This window comes from Anomalospiza imberbis, chromosome 4, assembly GCF_031753505.1.
Source record: "Anomalospiza imberbis isolate Cuckoo-Finch-1a 21T00152 chromosome 4, ASM3175350v1, whole genome shotgun sequence".
Lineage (NCBI taxonomy): Eukaryota > Metazoa > Chordata > Aves > Passeriformes > Viduidae > Anomalospiza > Anomalospiza imberbis.
The window spans coordinates 12,585,956-12,596,940 of NC_089684.1; the positions used below are offsets into that span (position 1 = coordinate 12,585,956).

Genomic DNA, 10,985 nt, shown 5'->3' on the forward strand with positions numbered 1-10,985 from the left:
GCTGAATCCATCTTGGCTGTTTGCCCTGAAGTCCTGCTGTTTGAACAAGAGGGAAAGCAGAAGGAGTAAAATGTATGATACAAAGTGTACTCAGCCTCCTACTAGCACAAAACTTTTTGGTCTGTGTTGCTTCATTTGTTTGATAGACATTTGATTCCTTCAGTTCCAGCAGCTGCTCAAAAACCTGCTAAGAACTGCAGCTACAATATGTTATGTTCTGCTGTATGTTCCTCTCAGACTTAAGTGGCATTTCTTCCTGGTGATATTCGAGGTTGGATGGAGAACTCAAAGTTTGAAGACAAAACCAAAAAAACTTTCTACATTTGAATGTCAGCAGAAAACTATAGAAAGCAAGGGTTGCTGACTGCATCCTCTGTTTTTTGCTTGACTCTCACTGAATAAAGGAAAAGTTGCTGACCTTAGACATAGCTGGTATACACCACTGCTTGCAGCTTATTTTTGCCTGTACCTCGTGTATTCAGCACACAGCAGAGGTTAATGAGCTAGAGAAACAGGGTACCTTGCACTGAAAACCATGTTAGCAAAACTGTTAAATGAGCCTCCTGGTACTGGGTGGGCCAGGAGCTCCCTCAGTAGCATGTAATGCATTTCACATTGGCACACCACGCCAGGAAATCCCATTTCCTCCCTTCAGAGAACCGAAGCACGCATTGCCAGCATGCTTGATTAAATGGCTTCTACTAAGGTCCCTTTTTTATTTATTTATCAAGAAATGGTTATCTAAGATACTACCTGAAAAGGTCTTAAACTAGGACTGTCATCACCACTTACCCCCAGCTTTTTAATAAACCTATCACTGTTAGGTTTAAACAGCAGCAGTTCAGTTTAATTCAGTTACTAGACGTGTCATGAGTAGAAATAAATAGTGATTTTGTCCATGTTTCTATTTAGACTAAGTGTGGTCCCTAGGCTTCTGGCAAGCTGTCAGTATAGCCATCTGTTTTGCAAATTTTATGGATCTCTCTGGAAATAGACAGCCCAAAGCTAAAGTACACTAAAGATTGTTTTTCTTTGAACCACCTGCTGTAGATGAAGAACAGTCAGATTTCAACAGGACACAGGCTTTAAGCCCCATGTATGCTCAAAATCAGACCGACTTAAGGATGCAAAACTCACTTAAATTAATTTTACTTATATTTTCTTACAACTCAGCTCCAGCAACTTGCCTATAAATTTATTATATATATTTTCAAACACATACTAATACAGATATAATTAGACAGAAAGAGTAGGGGACCTGAAGTCCAGAGCTAGATCACTTCAAGATCTTATAAAAATATCTGCTTCAAAGAGCTTATATATTCAGTAACAAACATAGCACCTTAAGTATATAAACAAGTAAGCCATGATGAAGACAGAAGGTATCTGATACCAGATGTGCAGTTTGCAGGTTATCAGTAAGAACAGATGTCATTCTTATGAGCCATGAAGGGAGACAAAGCAATCAAACCATTACAAAGAATTTGAAAATAAATGTGAGAGAAACATTTTTCATTGTATTTTTTTAGTTGGACTTTCTCTTCGATCTTATGTTAATAGCATGTTACACCTCAAATGTCTCCCTGATTTCAATATAGCTTACTCAGTTTTAAAGTGACTGTATGCCATGTCAGTTGGAACTCTGTTACATATTTGGACATAAATAAACTAACATGTGAACTGAACCATGTACTACCATAAAAATATAAATAGAGGAGCCAGTACTAATGGGTTTGGTCCTGCAATCCTGAAACAACTGGCTAGGGTGTGGCTGAATCTGGATTTAGGGAATTTTTTACCAACATGGCTGAAGCAATTAAAGCCTGTTATTCATTGCTTTTCCAAAATGTTTTTGGATTAATTTGTCATTGTTCTTAGTACACTATCTGCCCCTAGTATGCTTTGAATGTCAAGTAGCTGCTGTCAGGATGGAAGAAGTTGTGCTCAAGATCTCTAAAGTAGAAGGGAAACCCCACCTAATATAATTGCTTTACTGTATTGCCAAAGCCTAAAATGTCAGCAGCACAGTGCTGATGTTCTTGAACCTGTGGACACAGAAGTGATTTCATGGAAGTCTGTTTTAAAGGAAAGTACTTCTAACAGTGCCCGAGGATTGGAGATGGCCTTACACTAAGCTAGAAACCCAAGTGATGAGAGCCAAAATGACAGTTTAATTGGCTACTGTCTTAAAATTCAGACATACAAGGAATGCAACTGGCAATACAAATTTTAACGAGATGTTTGTTTCAATGCAATCAGCCTGCAGGCCCATAGTCATGTACTGTTGTTGCTTTATTCTCTGCAATGCTGGACCAGATGAGCTGCTGTGGTCCCTTCTGACTGTACCCATTCTGCTTCAGTGAGTCTTTGATTTAGTGAATGTGGAAAGGGTGAAAATCAATGGAAGATCAGACCTTTGAATTAAATCATAGCTGTCTGAAGCTATGTTACTGCTGTACTGTTTTGCTTTGGCCATTAGCTAGAGGACATAGAAAGGGCTCTGTTATGCCTCTCTGATGCAGCTGACTTGTGGTCTGTTTCAAATTCAAGTGCAATCCATTGAAGATTTTCCAGTGGTTTTATTTTGTTTTGGTTTTTCTCTTGATCAACCCTGTGTGGACATGGCTTTCTACTACAAAAGAAAATGTGAATTCACATTCCTTTTTCATGCATAATCTCTCTCTAGACTTATACATTTTGATTTCTAAAGCCAAAAGGTAGAGAAAAAATGCTCAGTTTCATTGTATAGGTTTACAGAAAAAATGCTGAGTATTAATAGCACCATATGATCCTTATGCAATTCATACTCAGCAACCTCCAGCTGCTTATCTGAAGATATGATAAACAAGCCTCTGCCACAGAAATTTTCATTTGATTGTTTATTTTCAGATATTATCTACTCTCCTTTCCCATTCAGATTTCAGGAGTAGCAAACCTCTGGCACAATGACAGCAATCAAGCATGCTGGTGCAATAAATTACGAGCTCTCAACAGCAATTCAGGCTGGGTGGCACTATCAGCCCATATAGGGCCAGATCTGCTATTGTTTTGTTTTTCATGTTGGGTTTCAAATCATCACGTCAACATTAATTCAGTCTTGATTAGAATTCTGTTTCTTCCTTGGCTATTGCTAGCTTTGTAGTTCTCCTGCTGATGTCAAATATTGGACTCCTACCACCCTGGAATTTAGGTCCCGTTTGCAATTGTAGACTTTGCAGGTCTTCGATGCGGCCCTGTGTAGGGGGTGTAGTAAAACAGCGGGGAGTGGCTATTCATAACTTATTGAATCAAACTCCTGCCAAATACCTCTTATGAATATATGGTTAGCCTGTTACTGCATAGAAAATTACACTTCCCCCTGCTCTCATTTGAAATACGTGTTTATTTGACATTACTCCACAGGCTACTATTCATTCAAGTATATTAGAACTAAAGAATTAGGCAAAAGCAAGTGCTGGAAGTTAATCAGAAAATCATCCCTTAAAATTGTCTCGCTAAAAAGGCACAGCATTTCAAGTTTTTTGTACTGATGCCACCTTGAAACTCACATCTGGAAAAGAAAGGTTTTTTTGCAAACAAATGTTTGCTGCTGATATAAACAAACTGTGAAATGCTAAGACCAAGAAATCAAAACTCTACTTCTGGCATCATTGAAAATTTACATGTTCCTGGTGTGCTATTCACATCGAACAGTTTACCAAATGTGTTTTTAAATGCATTTCAAGGAATCTGAGAAATGATTCAGGATCTCAGATTTCCTAAGTAAGCATACAAAATGGATTTTCTGAATCCTTTTATAAAAAGTTAAAAATGCAGATGAGCAAATGAGGAAATAAATAGCCAGCCATAACTTGGAAAAGAAAACACAATGTGCTGTTTACTAATAGATGGACAGCAAGCCTATACAATGCCTATATAACTCCTATATAACTTTGAGATCCTGAGCTTATAGAAATATCCTAAATTAAAATTAATTGCTTGCTATTATCCTGAAAGGTAAAGAGCCCAAGCTTCAACACATTTAAGTATTCTCAACTGGCAAACAGTGATAAATCCAAAGGCCTTATTTCCACCCATTTTGTTTAGGTAAAAGGCTTTTTTCAGATTGAGTTATTCATGCAATGATTTACATCATTATAGGCTCTTAATTAATAATATAGCATTCATTATATATTTATTATATACTCTTAGTATTACCTAGCTGTCTGGATAAGAAGCTATACAGTTAGCATGCTTTCACTATAGCAAGCTGGTTGTCATGTTGTGAAGAGGTTTGTTTCACACAATAATGAGGACAAAAAAAACAGGCAATGAATGCAGTGGGCTCCTTTAGTTGCCCAGCTGATACCTGAACAATCTGAAAGGACACACTTGGTGCATTGGGAATATTGATGTGCCTTCAATCTTTTGCCATCACAGAGCGATCATAAATTATTTCAGTATTAGTAATTTTTTTTCAATATTAATATGTTATTCAACCCATTTAGATCATAACATGGAATCAACACTCTTTTTACTGAAAATGAGTATGTAAATAGGGCCCACAATGAAGAGTTTGACTGAAATGTAGCTGACTCCATCTAATACAATTACAGCCATTAAAGCAAACTCTTGCAGTACAAGTATGAACCCATTGTTTTCCTTATTTTATACATTTAAGGCCACTCTGTTTGTATCAGCTACCTTGTGTTTCTATCAACTTTCTTGCAACTATTGTACTTTCTTTCTGCTTCTCCAAGACTGTTTTGTAGAGCTGATTAGAGAAGAAAAGAAACTGCAAGTTGATTTTTGGTATTTGTAGGGCTTTTACTATTATCACTGTCTTTCACCATCTGTTGCTGTATCTCCTCAATTGTTCAAGTTTACTAACCGAAAGGGAAATAGGAGTGGAATAGCTCCATCTCTAGTTATGAACTGTGATTCCTCTTTTTTGTGGTTAGTGTGTGACTAGACAGATGAGTAGTAGAGCTGCAGCTCTGCAGTGGAAAAACATCATTTCCAGCTTGGACAAGAAGTGACATTTTAATGAGTAGATGCACAACCCTTGATAAAGCAAATTAAATCATAACTGCATATTGTATATACGAGTAGTCTTCAAAGAGCTATGTTAGTCACTCCAGTAGTCTCATAGACATTATAAGTAGTGCTCATGGCACAGACCACGGCATGTTTTCTACTCTAGAAAATGATGTAGACTCAAAAGCTTGAATTCAGTATAACTAAGCAGTGTATGTATTGAGTTACTCAAACACAGTGAGCTCAATTATAAATGAGATAAAATTTATCCTTTAGGTTCAACTGGAAAAAAACTACAAGTACTGTAATTTATTCCATCAACCAAGCATAATCTCAAGCAGAAGTATCTGGTCCACTAAGCCACTTAGACATATTAATTATTCCTGTTCCTGTAGTAAATCATCTTGATTTCAAAAGGGAGAGAAGGTGAGACTGGCAGACACAACAATGAGGGTCTTGCTGTCATATCATCTTTTTTGTAGATGTCATAATCTTATAAACGAAAACAAAGGTCAAAACAACTGAGTTGCTACTTTTTATGAAGCACAGCCTAATTTATTTGCCAACATAAATTTTCTGCAAGTTTTGCAGAAATATAGGTGGCCCAAACCCCAGATTTATGGCTCTTCTTTCATGCAGTGTTCTGTTGTAGATTTTTAAGCAGTGTCAGCTGCCAGTGTGATGTGTGCAACACAGACTGAACTGTGTTGCAAGGGGAGTTCACTCCTGGCAGGCTTGCTGAAAGCCTGCTAAGCAAGCACATTTGGCATGGCTATTTCTGCTTTTCTCTTTACTCATGAGTAAATACGGGACATCTGAACTACAAATTTGGGGTGAAACCCTGGACTCAATGGATCGAAAGGTAAAATTCACATGGGCTAGAGTGGAGGTAGGATTCCTCTCTCCTAACACCTTTCTCCACCTCAATAATAAGAACGTCCCCTTTTAGAGGACAGATTTAACACAGATCCTTTTTATAACTATCAATTAGAAGCATCAGGTTCTTATCATTAGAGACAAGACCACACAAGTTATGATGCAAAGTCAGAGCACATCTGCTACATGATGTTATCATCCCATGTGTACATTTTTTGCCATTAGTAAATGAAATAAAATAATTTATTCCTTGCTGGAAAATTGGTATTTTTTTATTGACTCAGAGAGTGTAAATGGGCTGGTATCATGAGCTCACTGATTTTCTACAGCTATTACTACTGCATGGTAGTAAGAGCTGTACTCTACATGCTAGAGTATTACTATAGTTTAGTAGATTATTACTATAGTTTTTCTATAAAAAAAAAATTAGATGTAGATTATTACTATAGTTTTTCTGATGTGTTGCAAATTTATATTGTTACTAAGCTGTAACATTTTCATTTGCTCAAAAATCCCTAATCCATAATACATTGTAAGACTTCTAATCCTATTTTATAAAATATTGGTATCTATGTGATTATAACCCTTTACTTTTTAAAAAAAAAAAGTTGGTTTTGACTTGGAAATCTGTTATCAACTATATATCCAGTTGTATTCAAGTGAAGTCCTTGTTCACAAAAAAAAATCCAATATTTTCAGTGACACTTTTCTGATGAAAATGGAATACATTTACAGCACAAAGAAAGCTCACTCCTACCAGATAGCTAGTGGGATATGTTGAAAGAAATAACCTTAAACAAGACAGAAACTGAGAAACAAGACAAAGGAAAGAGGTACTAGAATATTTAATTTAGTGACTATATATCAAGTCCATCATGGGCCATTATTTATAGGTCACTTTCCTGTCAGCTGTAGGATTCCTGTCCCTAATCATGAAAGTCAACACAGACTTCCGAATAAAAACTTCCAACATGATAGAGATAATTCCAAACAAGACAAACGATACATATGACCATGATTTACTTCCTCTCTTACATTAAAAATGATGAACTATCCTATAATAGTTCCTTGTCATTAATACTGCTGTTTTCTGTTGTCACAGACAACACAAAAAAGCATTTCTTCAGCAAGATCTTGAACCTTGCTGAAGCTGCAATTCAAGTCTGCAAGAAGCTTAAAGAAACTATATGGTTAAATATATAGTTTTGTTAAAATACCTGTTTTCCAATCTATGCCAACCTGGAGGACTATTTACCTCTCCCATCAGTTTTTGGTCTTCAACACACATGAATTTCATTTGCCCTTCTTCTATCTTTGTTGGATTAAAAGAGAAAAAATATCTTTATTTTGTTCCTGGTTTTGTTTGATGTGAAGATACTTCAAAAATAGCAGGCTGTCCATGGGAATATGGTGCAAGCAAACTGGCTCACACTTCTGTTCTGGTATAAAGTTACACAAAGAGGGCTTGGGCTCTGTGGCTGGTCTGGAAAGGACTTCTGTTCTAGTTTTTGGGCAGAAAACCAAAAACATCCTAGGTCAGCCTGAAACTAACTAACAAACAGAAAAATCCTTTTTTTCCCCTGACAGGCAAAAAATAGTGTAAGATCCTAACAAGGGCAATACAGAACCTTCCACCTACACACAACAAAGGTGGCATTTAAAACTTACTTTGAAAAATAAAAGAAATTGAAAGATGAAAACCAGATACCTATAAACCAAATCAAGAAGCTGGACAATCTCTCCCTAGTCTAAATGAAAGGCAAGTTTTTCCACCTTCATTGGTTGGCAATACTGCACTCTGATTTTCAGCCTCAAATGGCTTTTAACTGTCCACTTTCCTGTATACACAAGCAATACTGCAGGACTGATATAGATTGCCTCTAAAATATTAATTATCCAAATATTATGTTGCTCATTAAGAACAGTAAAAATTTTATTTCATTCTTTTCTCTGAGCTAGAGAAATGTGAAGAGAGCAACCTTTCCTACTTTCAGGGAAAGGCCTCAAAAACATGACACTATCTAGGGGGCAGCATACCTGAATTAGTACTTTTTTTATATATGTACAAGCTCATTATAGTTAGCAGGGAGAAAGATGGAAAAAAAGAGACAAAGTAAAAAAGTGCCATTTAGTTCTGACATTTCAGAAAAAGGAATCTGCCAGCAAAGTTGCATTAGGATTTCTTAATTATTTCTTTGTTCACTTGTTCCTTGTAGTCTGGCTTTAGATTTGGACTTGGGCAATGTTCCTTTGGTTACAATGTGATGTTTCCTCCTACTGTGACAGCAAGCCCAGGTCACTGAGAGAACTTATCTTCTGACCATGCTCTGATGGCTATTTTGCATGGTTTCTGAAAAAAAAACTCACTCCTAAGACCCTCTAATTACAAACAGAAAAACTCAGTGGACAAACTAAAACTTTGATCAATCTACACTGACAGTCAATTATATTTTTAAAAATTCTAATTGATGTCTGAATGCAGAGATTCACAATGTTGTTGCTTTAAAAGCACTTGAGAAGATAATAAATTTACACAGTGAAATAAACCATGCAGAAATTTTTATACTAAGCTTTAGAGTAAAGAGCTTTTATGTTTACTATCCTCTATAAATTCTGTAACAAGCATTCCGTAAAACAAAGCCAAAAGCCCGTTTAAGGAAAAGTACTGCTTCCATATGACAGTGTTATATTGGTGCAAAACCCAGATGTTCTGACACAACATCAAACAACCCTGCTAACTTCTCTTTTAAGTGCCCTGTAAACTCCCTCTTGCAAGCTGGATAACTTCTGAAAGCCTTTGCAGTATATAAGGACCCTTGCATGAAAATGCTTATGTTCAGATCAATATTAATTTAATCCATTGGCTTAAAACAAAAACGTGTAAAAGCCAGCTTTAGTGCTCACCATCATCTTTGTTAAAAAGCCACTGAGAGGTATGTCTTGAACACTGCTGGTAGACCTCTACCTTCTGACAAATAAATGTGATTGGACTAAGTAAAGAAATTGTCAGATGTTGTAAAATAGTTAATTTTTGACAGTAGCAAAACAGTGCAACAAAACAATGAACTAATGTAAGCTATCAATTTTTATTCACAGATCCGGATTGGTCAGAGGCAACAGGAGAAGTGGATCTTAACTTAGCAGGTGCCTTTTAAAAACACTTATTCAGGCCCAGTTCTGCTGGCTGAATGTTGTGCCTTTGCTACTGGGAAAGTCTCTTTCACTTACAGAATGTGGTTTAACTCTACCCAAATGAAAGTATAATTATTCAAAACACATTTATATTCACAAGAGTTATTATAACATGCATTCTTAGTAAATATTTGTTTGGAAAAAGAGATCTAACTCATGTGCAAAGTGCTTCCATGATTAAAAATAAGACCCAAGGGTTGTTTTTAGTTTTTCATCAAAGACAGCCCTACAGAGATCCAATGCTCATAATGCACATAAAAAAGTGACAGAAATTTATACAAAGTTTATTCAGGAGAAGGATTTGACCCCACAAGAATTTGAACATAACAATATCCACTTGTTTATTTGAAAAGATTAATTTCAAATATTGGCTGTAGTAATCACCAAAAGAAAAATCCCATTTAGCCATCAAAGGCCATAATGAAAAACAATCATGCAGAACATGGATGTTCTACATCTGGGTTCAGTTTCCTCTGGAAAATCACACTGGATATAAGTTTTTTTTTTTTTAAATAAAAGGTAGGATTTATCTGCGTTGTCTCAAGATTTATTAATTCATTAAGTGATAATTTCAAATGAGACTTTTTCTCAAAAACTCTTATTAGAAGTTAAGAACAGGTGATTCAACCAGAACAGAGGAGACTAAATTTTGCTATCCAAGAAATACCACATACAATGTGTACTCTGTAAAATATCTTCACCACTTACATGCCCAAGCACTTAAGAAGATGTACCAAGTATCATGGAATTCTCCCTGAAAATGTGTCGTCATGTAAAATAATTATCTGTGATGGCTGAATTATTTTCCAGCATAGCTCTACATGTTGAACAACAGTGTGCATTATTTACCAGTTTTCATGATAGCAAACTGTCTCTTGAAACAGAACAGGTCTGAGCTCATAAACGAGGACATTCCTAACCACATCCATCTCCAAGGCAAGGCAACAAGAATAAGTCCCTGAGGTGGGAGCAAGACAAGACCTTTCTGTTCCAATTGCCCTTCTATGTCAACCTAGCAGAGGAGAAAAATTCAGTATTTTCTGACCTACATTCTAAGGCCCACAGTTTTACTTGGACAATAACTTAAAATCATGGGTTTGCACTCAGGAATATGCCGTAATTTAATTAAAATTTGTCATCTCCTATTGGAATTACTTTTTATATGATATTAGATCAAATGAGTTAAACATCTAAAACATTGAGACCCTTTAGACACAATCTCTCTGCAGCCAGTTTTAAAATCTCTGTAAAAATTCTACCTAGCTGATCTTTGGTTACAACACAGAGACTCAGCTTCTGTACTGAAACACAAAGAGGTGAAAATCCCCACTAATAGCTTTGTAATGGCATCTACTCACCAGCCTTGCCCATGACTGCTATTGAATATATCTGTGATCAATGTTGGGATTCTAATGCAGAGTCCTACAAATTTCAAGAGAAAAATAGAGAAAGAAGAAAAATAGTAGCATCTTCCATAGCCTAGATTGGATGTTTGATTTACATTAACAAAGCAATAGAATAAAATCCCTTGCCTGCCCATCCTTCTAATTAAGTTTATCATGATACCAGGCTGAAAGAAATTTCTCAGGACAAAAATTTCATTGGCTAGGAACACGTTTGTAGAGTCCTTGAGACCACCAGAATGACCGGAGAGCACAATTGGGAGAAATGGCCCAGTGAAGCAAAGACGTTCTAAAAATTATTATGTGCAAATAGCAGCCTGAAGAGTTTATCGAAAAAAGGCAAAAAATTGAGATGCTCTAGACAAAGAATGGACAAGCAATATATTCTGCAGATAGAAGGCAAGTAATTAGTATTGAAAATATTAGAGGTCTTCTATGCTTAATGGTTAGTTATTTTAGTGGTTGGGGGTTTTTCTGGTTTGTTTTTTTTTTTTTCGT

The 10,985-nt window shown here is 36.1% G+C and overlaps 1 long non-coding RNA gene across 1 annotated transcript; it reads right to left on the minus strand.

Annotated features, from left to right (window-relative positions):
- Positions 1-2,864: 2,864 nt before the first annotated feature.
- LOC137473352 (uncharacterized) lies at positions 2,865-10,751 on the minus strand. The gene is made up of 2 exons (XR_010998708.1): positions 10,443-10,751; positions 2,865-3,233 (listed from the first exon to the last, which is right to left on the minus strand). It is a non-coding gene; the product is annotated as an uncharacterized lncRNA (long non-coding RNA).
- Between the last annotated feature and the right edge of the window lie 234 nt (positions 10,752-10,985).